The sequence below is a fragment of the Ursus maritimus genome (assembly GCF_017311325.1).
Source record: "Ursus maritimus isolate PB19 chromosome X unlocalized genomic scaffold, ASM1731132v1 scaffold_X1, whole genome shotgun sequence".
In the NCBI taxonomy this organism is placed as follows: domain Eukaryota; kingdom Metazoa; phylum Chordata; class Mammalia; order Carnivora; family Ursidae; genus Ursus; species Ursus maritimus.
Genome location: NW_024423319.1, coordinates 48,870,988 through 48,881,175, shown reverse-complemented (window position 1 = coordinate 48,881,175; position 10,188 = coordinate 48,870,988). Strand labels below are relative to the sequence as shown.

General features: G+C 43.1%; 1 pseudogene; it reads left to right on the top strand.

The window, feature by feature from the left end:
• The first annotated feature begins 1,636 nt into the window (after positions 1–1,636).
• Positions 1,637–3,427, top strand: LOC103673022 (annotated as a pseudogene).
• Positions 3,428–10,188: the final 6,761 nt, after the last annotated feature.

Genomic DNA, 10,188 nt, shown 5'->3' with positions numbered 1-10,188 from the left:
CATATACACATAAGGTCTTTTCTAGATTAACTTTGTTATTACAAAATAAATTTACAAGTGGTGTGGGTGGTGCAAAGTGTCTTATGAAAAACCTTAAGGGAAGCAAGGTTTTCCTAAATGCACTTAATACATTAGGACTTGGCATCACATTGCGCAACAACCAGTGAATTAAGTAATCTCCATGAACAGTCTAAGTCTTACTTTAAAAAATGATAATAAGCAACTTTGTCAGCAAGAAATCATTTTGCAAAGGAATTAAAAGATAACCAGCCGATACATACCGTCAGTATGATGTAAAAGGGACCTCTCTTAACCAAACAAGGTTCCACTTTGAAATTACAAGGATACCTTGTTTTATTGCTCTTTGCTTAATTATAGTTTGAAGATACTACATTTATTACAAATTAAAGTTTGTGGTAACTCTGAGCAAATCTATCACTGCCATTTTTTCCAGCAACATCACTAACCTCATGTCTGTGTCACATTTTGGTAATTCTCTTTCAAACTCTTTCTTACTATATTGTTATGGTGATTAGTGATTATTGATGTTGCTATTGTAATTGCTTTGGGGTTCCATAAATCACAACCATATGTGATGGTGAACTTAATAAATGTGTGCATATTCTGACTGCTCCACTGACTGGCTGTTCCCCTATCTCATTCCTTCTACTCAGTTCTCCCAATTCCCTGATAAACAACAATATTAAAATTAGTCCAATTAATAACCCTACAATGGCCTCTAAGTGTTCAAGTGATAGGAAGAGTCACATGTTTCTCATTTTAAATCAAAAGCTTAAAATTATTAAGTTTAGTGAGGAAGACACATCAAAAACCAAGAAAAGCTAAAAGCTAGGTCTCTTATGTCAAACAGTTAGCCAGGTTGTAAATGCAAAGGAAAAGCTCTTGATGGAAATTGAAAGTGCTATTCCAGTAAACACACCAATGATAAGAAAGAGAAACAACTTTATTGTTGATATAGAGAAAATTTTAGTGGTCTGGATAGATCAAGCCAGCCACAACATTCTGTTAAACCAAAGCCTAATCCAGAACAAGGCCCTGACTCTTTTTTCAATTCTATGAAGCCTGAAAGACATGAGGAATCTGCAAAAGAAAAGTTTGAAGCTAGCAGAGGTTGATTCTTGAAGTTTAAGGAAAGAAGCTGTCTCCCTCATATAAAAGTGCAAGGTGAAGCAGCAAGTACTGATGTGGAAGCTGTGGCAAGTTATCCAGAAGATCTAGTTTAGATAATTAGTGAAGGCGACTACACTAAACAACAGATCTTCCAAAGAGCCTTCTATTGGAAGAAGATACCATCTAGGACTTTCATAGCTAGAAAGGAAAAGTCAATGCCTGGCTTTAAAGCTTCAAAGGACAAGCTAACTCTCTTATTAAGGGTTAATGCAGCTGGTGACTTTAAGTCGAAGCCAATGCTCAGTTCAAAAATCCTAGGACCCTTAAGAGTTATGTCTATTCTATGATGCTGCATTGGCATTTTCTCCTGGACAAGGAGAGGGTGTGGCTGCAGAGAGCCAAGCACAGCAATCTTGACCCTCTGAGTGGTGAAGAAGGGAGGCAACAAAGGGGTTGGGGTTGGAGTCTGAGGCAAAGCTCTGCTCTTGCCAGAGGGACAGGAGCCATGGCTCACAAAATGTACTATGGTATGGGCCTCGTCCACTTCTTAGGCTGAGGCCTCTGTAGAAGACAGTACCTTGCTTATACAGACCCTGATGGAGGCAATTTGGATTTTGGAGGTGCCACCTACCAACCAGACCACAGCATCTGGGCCAAATGCTAGACCCCAGAGTTCACAGCCCGCAACAACCAATGAGATGGTTGATATTCAGGCTTTAACAGCTGCCACTAGGCCCCAAACAACTTTAAGGCTCAGAACACCACCACAAAAGGCCCAAATGGTGCCTATGATTTCTCTCAGGTGCTCAATGCCAAGGAGATACCCAGTGTGCCCCCTAAGGCAGCCTATATATCCCAGAATGCCACCCCAAAGGGCCCAAATGCTGCCCACAATTTTCCCAGTCAGCAAACACCTGTGAGTTAACTGCTAACAAGTCCAAGATGGTCTTTAAAGCCTAGAACATCAGTACTAAGATGGGCCCAAATGCCACCTACAATTTTTTTGTCTCTCAGGGCCAGTGAAATGGTCAACACTTAGCCTAAGACAGCCTTTAAGGCTTGGAATGACACCACTAAGGCCCCAACAGCTGATACCGAGACCCAGAATATTAACCAAGCCAAGATGGCCACTTCCCAGACTGAAGTACAGACCAACCTAGGTGTCCCTGAATCTGATGGTGCAGCTGCACAGATATCAGCAGTTGCTTTCCAGGATCAGATTCTGGAGTCCAAGACTAGAACTCAGGGCAAGAGAACCTACAAGATTAATAACTTGAATGTGAATGAGAGCAGCAGTGGGGATCAGAAGTGGGCTTCACTGGCTATGGGAACCTGGAGGTCTGCACCAGTTCCAGTTACTACTCAGAACCCACACTGTGCACCCCCCAATGTACTCTGGCAGACCCCATTGGCCTGGCAGAACCCATCAGGTAGACCCCACCAGCGCATCAGAGCCTCCCAGCTAGGCAGACCCCACCAGCCTGGCAAAACTCAGTTTCTTGAAAGAACCCCATTGTCTGCCCTGGTACAGTTGTCTGGCTTGGCAAAATCCACTAGGCTGGCATGGTCCTCCAGATTGGCAAAGCCTTCCTGACTGGCCCTTACCCCCTACTGGCTTCTGCCACCTGATTGGTCACTTCCCACTGATTGGCCACCCCCGCTATCTTAGTGGTATGGGCAACATCTTCATGAATGACAACCATGCTAATGAAGCTGTCCTCTGGGAGGAACTACACAGGATGAGATTGCATTCTACGGTGAGACTCCTCTCCTTGGAGATCTGAAGAAACTTCTCACTTAAACGTTTGTAAAGCAAAAGTATCTGGATTACAGACAAGTCCCCAACAACTCTCCTGAATATGAGTTCCTCTGGGGCCTCCATTCCTACCATGAAACTAGTGAGATGAAAGTACTGAGATAGAGGTTCAGAAAAGAGATCATTGAGACTGGACTGCACAGTTCATGGAGACTGCAGATGAGGCCTTGGATGCTCTGGATGCTGCTGCAGCTGAGGCTGAAAACCTGTCTGAAGGGAAAACCTGCATGGGGATTAGAGATGAGGCTGTACTGGGGCCCTGGAGCTGAGATGACATTGAGTTTGAGCTGCTGACCTGGGGAAGGATATTTTGGTGATCCCTGGTCTAGAACCCCATTTACCTTCTGGGCCAGATACCACCAGAATGCCCACTCCAGATTTTGTCAGACCTTCACTGGCCCCATTATTGGCGCTGTTGGTACAGCCAATGCCAACTTTGCTGTCAACTTTGGTGCCATTGGTTTATTCTGGGTGGAGTGAGATGTTGATGTTGCTAATCAGTTGCAAAAGTCTTTCCCACAAGTGAGGCTGAAGCTTCAGATTCTTTCTAAACACAGCTATCTAGAGAGCCACATTCTGTTGACTGAAAGTGGCATGTAGGATAAATTTATTTGCTGTTCCTTGTTTGTTGCTTTTCTTTCCCCTCATGTGCTGTCAAGTTTTGGTATTAGAAATAAACTTTGAAACTGCAAAGTAAAAAAAAATATGTCTGTTCTGCCTATGCTCTATAAATAGAACAAAACAATCTGGATGGCAGCTCATCTGTTTACAATATCGTTTACTGAATATTCCAAGCCCACTGTTGAGACCTACTTCTCAGAATCAAACAAACAAAAACAAAGACTCCTTTCAAAATATCACTGCTCTTTGTTAATGCACCTGATCACCCAAGAGCTCTGATGGAGATGTATAATGAGATTAATGTTGTTTTTGTGCTCCTAACAACATCCATTCTGCAGCCCACGGATCAAGGAGTAATTTTGGCTTTCAAGTCTTATTATTGAAGAGATACCTTTTATGAGACTATAGCTGCCATAGATAATGATTCCTCTGATGGATCTAAGCAAAACAAATTAAAAACCTTCTGGAAAGGACTCACCATTCTCTATGCCATTAAGAACATTTCTCATTCGTGGGAAGAGGTCAAAATGTCAACAATACAGGATTTTGGAAGGTGTTGATTCTAACCCTCAAGGAGGACTTTGAGGGGTTGAAGAATGAAGTGGAGGAAATAACTGCATATGTGGTAGAAATAGCAAGACAACTAGATTTAGCAGTGGAGCTTGAGGATGTGACTGAATTGCTATAATCTCATGATGAAAGTTTAACAGGTGAGAAGTTATTTTTTATGGATGAGCAAAGAAAGTGGTTTCTTGAGATGAAATCTACTCCTGGTGAAGATGCTGTGAAAATTATTGAAATGACAACAAATCATTTAGAGTATTACATAAATCAGTTGGTAAAGCAGAAGCAGTGTTTGAGAGGACTGACTCCAATTCTGAAAGATGTTCTACCATGGGTGAAATGTTATCAGATAGCATCACACACTACGGAGAAATAATTTGTGAGAGGAAGAGTCAATGAATGTGGCAAATTCACTGTTATTTTAGGAAATTGCCACAGTCACTCCAACCATCAGCAACCAACCACCCTGATCAGTCAGTAGCCATTAACTTGAGGCAAGACCCTCCACCAGCCAAAAAATTATGACTCACTGAAAGGTCAGATGATGGTTAACATGTTTTAGCAATAAAGATTTTTAAAATCAAGGTGTGTACATTTTTCAGACATAATGTTTTATTGCATAGTTAATAGACTTCAGTATACTGTAAATATAATTTTCATGAGCTAGGAAATAAAAAAATTATTTGACTAGCTTTATTGCAATTTAAATTTTATTGCAGTGTCTGGAACCAATCTGCAATTATCTCTGAGATACACCTGTACAGGCTGGATCTTTCCCTGTTTAATAAATCTCCCATGCAGTGATATGTTTCTCTCCTTTGAGGCTACATAGCACCTTTCAGTATCTCTATTTGGGCACTTAAGACTTTCTGCTGTCTTAATTCCTCCACTATAATGGAAGATCTTTTAGGGACCTGGATTTTTTTGTGTTTGTATCCTTCACAGTTCATTGTATATAGGAGGGACAAAATAGTTGTTGAACAAATAAATACCTTGGGTGACCACAGATTCATTCACAGAATCTAGAATGATAGGAGGTAGTCTCTGTAACAATAGACAGTTTCAAGATGAAATAAAAGAATATGTATTAGAAAGTTGATGGCATATTTTTTTTATATTTCAAGAAATGATACAAACTAAAAAAAAAGAAAAATCATTGATCTTCTTATTCAGCAAGTATTTATTTTATTCTTTAATTTTTTATTTATTTACTTGAGAGAGAGAGAATCTGAAGCAGACTCTGCACTGAGCACAGAGCCTGATGAGGGGCTCAATCCCACAGCTGTGAGATCACAACCTGAGCTGAAACCAAAAGTCAGACACTTAACTGACTGAGACATCCAGGCACCCCTATTCAGCAAGCATTTAATTGAGCTCCTGAACTATACTACTTTACTAGGAACAGAAGCTATAAAGATAAATAAGACATGGTGTTTTTCCTATAGAAGCATGTTAATCTCATGCAAGGTATGCTTTTTATGGGGGGCGGGTTAATTCTACAATGGGTTATTAAAGGAAGCCAGGGATATTTGTGATTATTGTGTTAACCAAAAGAATTTGTCACAGAAACTGTCTATCTAAAACCACTCCCACTGTGCTGTCTCACTACTAAATTCAGAGCATGGATGATTAGACTCAATCACCTTTCAATTGCCTTCCATCCCTAAGGATCATATGTACTTACTGTGATAATGCAACTTAAAAAGAGTTAACATAAGAGGAGGAGCTAAGATGGCAGAGGAGTAGGAGACCCCTTTTTCAGCTGGCCCCCTGAGTCGAGCTGGATAGGTACCAGACCAGCCTGAACATCCACGGAATCAGCCTGAGACGCAGGAAGATACATCTGGATCTCTACAAATGAACATCTCCAGCGCTGAGTATTGAGGTATGAAGCGAGGAGCCATGAAACAACGCACAGATTCGGAAGATAAACGGAAGGGGGATGGAGCCACTGCATTCGGGCGCTGGGAAGCGGTAGCCACCTGCACGGGGGAGCGGGCGGACTCACAGACCGGCACCCACGTGTGACCAGACTGCAACGGAACTCCGGTGTGCTCACTGGAACCAGACTGAGACCGGGAGCTCTGGAGTGCGTGGGGGCGGCTGGCGGCTGGTGGCTGGTGGTGTTAGAAACACAAAGGACAGAGACGTGCAGAACCTGGAAGTGAAGGCTGGGACACCGGGTGTGCGGAGCACATTCCAGGACGCGGCAGGGTTGAGCAGCACCAACAGAAACAGAGTAAAAGTGGCCAGAACATCAGTGGAGAACGTTCCGCTATCCCTCTGTTCTGACACAGAGGCTGAGATGCGGCAACTGCGGCTCTGACTCTCAGAAGAGGCACAGCAAACCCCAGGGAAAGATGCCAGAGAACAAAAGCCTGGAAATACTGGCTTACAGTGTGCGCATCCCCATCCCCCTCACAGGGGACATGGAGACTCAACCCAAAGAGGGTTGCCTGAGTATCGACACAGCAGGCCCCTCCCCCAGAAGGAAGGCTGAAAAATCAAGAAGCCCATATCCCTAAGGTCCCTATAAAACAAGGGCACACAGCCTGGGTCCCGGTCAATAATTTGGGCTCTGGACAATCCCGCAACCTCTCCTCATCAGAATGACGAGAAGGAGAAATACCCCCCAGCAAAGAAAAGACAGAGTCTGTGGCCTCAGCCACAGAACTAATGGATATGGATACAACAAAATTATCAGATAGGGAATTCAGAGTAACAATGGTCAAGATGATGTGTAGACTTGAAAAAAGTATTAACAAAAATGTTAATGAGAATATAGAATCTCTAAGAGCAGAAATGAGAGAAAATCTGGCAGAAATTAAAAATTCTATGAGCCAAATGCAGTCAAAACTAGAGGCTCTGATGGTCAGGGTGAATGAGGCAGAAGAATGCATCAGTGAATTGGAGGATGGGTTAGTAGAAGAGAAAGCTAAGACAGAAAATTGGCTCAAAAAAATCCAATCTCAAAAATGTAGGTTACGGGAGATTACTGACTCAATGAAAAGTTCCAATATCAGAATTATCGGCATCCCCGAGGGGGTGGAGAAAAATAGAGGTCTAGAAGAGATATTTGAACAAATTGTAGCTGAAAACTTCCCTAATCTAGCAAAGGAAACAAACATTCTTGTCCAAGAGGCAGAGAGGACCCCTCCCAAGCTCAACCATGACAAACCTACTCCTCGTCACATCATAGTGCATTTCGCAAATATTAGATCCAAGGATACAGTATTGAAAGTGGCCAGGGCAAAGAAATTTCTCACGTACCAAGGCAAAGGTATCAGAATTATGTCAGACCTGTCTACACAGACCTGGAATGAGAGAAAGGGTTGGGGGGGGGGCATTTTTAAAGTTCTTTCAGAGAAAAACATCAGCCAAGGATCCTTTATCCAGCAAGGCTATCATTCAGAATTGATGGAGAGATAAAGACCTTCCAGAATCGCCAGTCATTGACCAATTTTGTAACCACAGAACCAGTCCTGCAGGAGATATTAAGGGGGGTTCTATAAAAGTAAAAAGGCCCCAAGAATGATACAGAACAGAAAGTCACAATCTATAGAAAGAAAGACTTTACTGGCAACATGGCATCATTAAAATCATATCTCTCAATATCAGTCTCAATGTAAATGGCCTAAATGCTGCCACAGGGTGGCAGCTTGGATAAAAAGACATGACCCATCCATTTGCTGTCTGCAAGAGACTCATTTTGAACCTAAAGATACATCCAGACTGAAAGTGAAGGGATGGAAAACAATTTTTCATGCCAATGGACCTCAAAAGAAAGCTGGGGTAGCAATTCTCATATCAGACAGATTGGATTTTAAACTAAAGACTGTAGTTAGAGACACAGAAGGGCACTATATTATTCTTAAAGGATGTATCCAACAAGTGGATATGACAATTATAAATATATATGCCCCCACCAGGGGAGCAGTGAGATACACAAGCCAACTTTAACCAGAATAAAGAGACATATAGATAAAAATACGTTAATAATAGGGGACCTCAACACTCCACTATCAGAAATAGATCACCAAAGCAAGAAATCAACAAAGAAACAAGAGCTTTGAATGCCATACTCGACGAGTTGGATCTCATAGATATATATGGAACACTATACCCCAGAACTAAAGAATACTCATTCTATTCTAATGCCCATGGAACATTCTCAAAAATAGACCATGTTCTGGGACACAAAACAGGTCTCAACTGATACCAAAAGATTGAAATTATCCCCTGCATATTCTCAGACCACAACGCTCTGAAATTGGAACTCAACCACAAGGAAAAATTTGGAAGAAACTCAAACACTTGGAGACTAAGAACCATCCTGCTCAGGACTGACTCGATAAACCAGGAAATCAAAAATCAAATTAAACAATTTATGGAGACCAATGAGAATGAAAACACAATGGTCCAAAACCTATGGGATACTGCAAAGGCAGTCCTAAGGGGGAAATACATAGCCATCCAAGCCTCACTCAAAAGAATAGAAAAATCTAAAATACAGTTTTTATATTTCCACCTCAAGAAGCTGGAACAGCAACAGAGGGACAGGCCTAATCCACACAGGAGGAAGCAGTTGACCAAGATTAGAGCAGAAATCAATGAATTAGAAACCTAGAGTACAGAGGAGTTACGATGGCGGGGGAGTAGGGGACCCCTTTTTCAGCCGGTACCCTGTGTCGCTCTGGATAGGTACCAGACCAGCCTGAAATCCATGGAATCAGCCTGAGACACAGGAAGATACATCTAGATCTCTACAAATGAACAACTCCAGCGCTGAGTATTGAGGTGAAGTGGGGAGCCATGAAACTGTGCATAGATATCGGATGATAAACGGAAGGCAGAGGGAGCCGTCACATTCGGGCGCTGGGAAGCGGTAGCCTCCTGCATGGGGGAGCGGGCAGACTCGCGGACCTGCACCCGCGAGAGAGCAGACTGAGACCGTGAGACGGGAATGCACGCCACCAATCTGAGGGCCAGAGCTTCGGAGCACACAGGGGCAGCTGGCGGCTGGCGGTATTAGAAACACAAAAGACAACATGCGCTGGCCTTGGTAGTGAGGGCTAAGACGCTGGGTGTGGGGCGCGCATCCCAGGATGCTGCAGGGTTGAGCAGCACCAACAGTAACAGAGTTAAAGTGGCCAGATCATCAGTGTAGAGTGGTTTATGATCCCTCTGTTCTGATACAGAGGCTGGGATTCGGCTACTGCTGCTCTGACTCTCAGAAGAGGCACAGCAAACCACCAGGGAAAGCCGCCAGAGAGCAAAAGTCTGGAAATACCGGCTCACAGTGTGCCCATCCCCACCCCCCCCCGCAGGGGACATGGAGACTCTACCCAAAGAGGGTTGCCTGAGTATCAGTGCAGCAGGCCCCTCCCCCAGAAGGCAGGCTGAAAAATCAAGAAGCCCAGATCCCTAAGGTCCCTATAAAACAAGGACGCACAGCCTGGGTTCCGGTCAATAATTTGGGCTCTGGACAACACCACAAACTCTCCTCATCAGAATGACGAGAAGGAGAAGTCCCCCCCAGCAAAGAAAAGACAATGAGTCTGTGCCTCTGCCACAGAACTAATGGATATGGATATAACCAAATTATCAGAAATGGAATTCAGAGTAACAATGGTCAAGATGATGTGCAGACTTGAAAAAAGTATTAACGAAAATGTTAATGAGAATATAGAATCTCTAAGGGTGGAAATGAGAGTGAACCTGGCAGAAATTAAAAATTCTATGAGCCAAATGTAGTCAAAACTAAAGGCTCTGACGGCCAGGGTCAATGAGGCAGAAGAATGAATCGGCCAATTGGAGGATGGGTTAGTAGAAGAAAAAAATAAAATAGACTCTGGGCTCAAAAAAATCCACACACAGGAATGTAGGTTACGGGAGATTACTGACTCAAAGAACGTTCCAATGTCAGAATCATCGGCATCCCAGAGGGGATGGAGAAAAACAGGTCTAGAAGAGATATTTGAACAAATTATAGCTGAAAACATCTCTAGTCTAGCAAGGGAAACAAACATTCATGTCCCAGAGGTAGAGAGGACCCC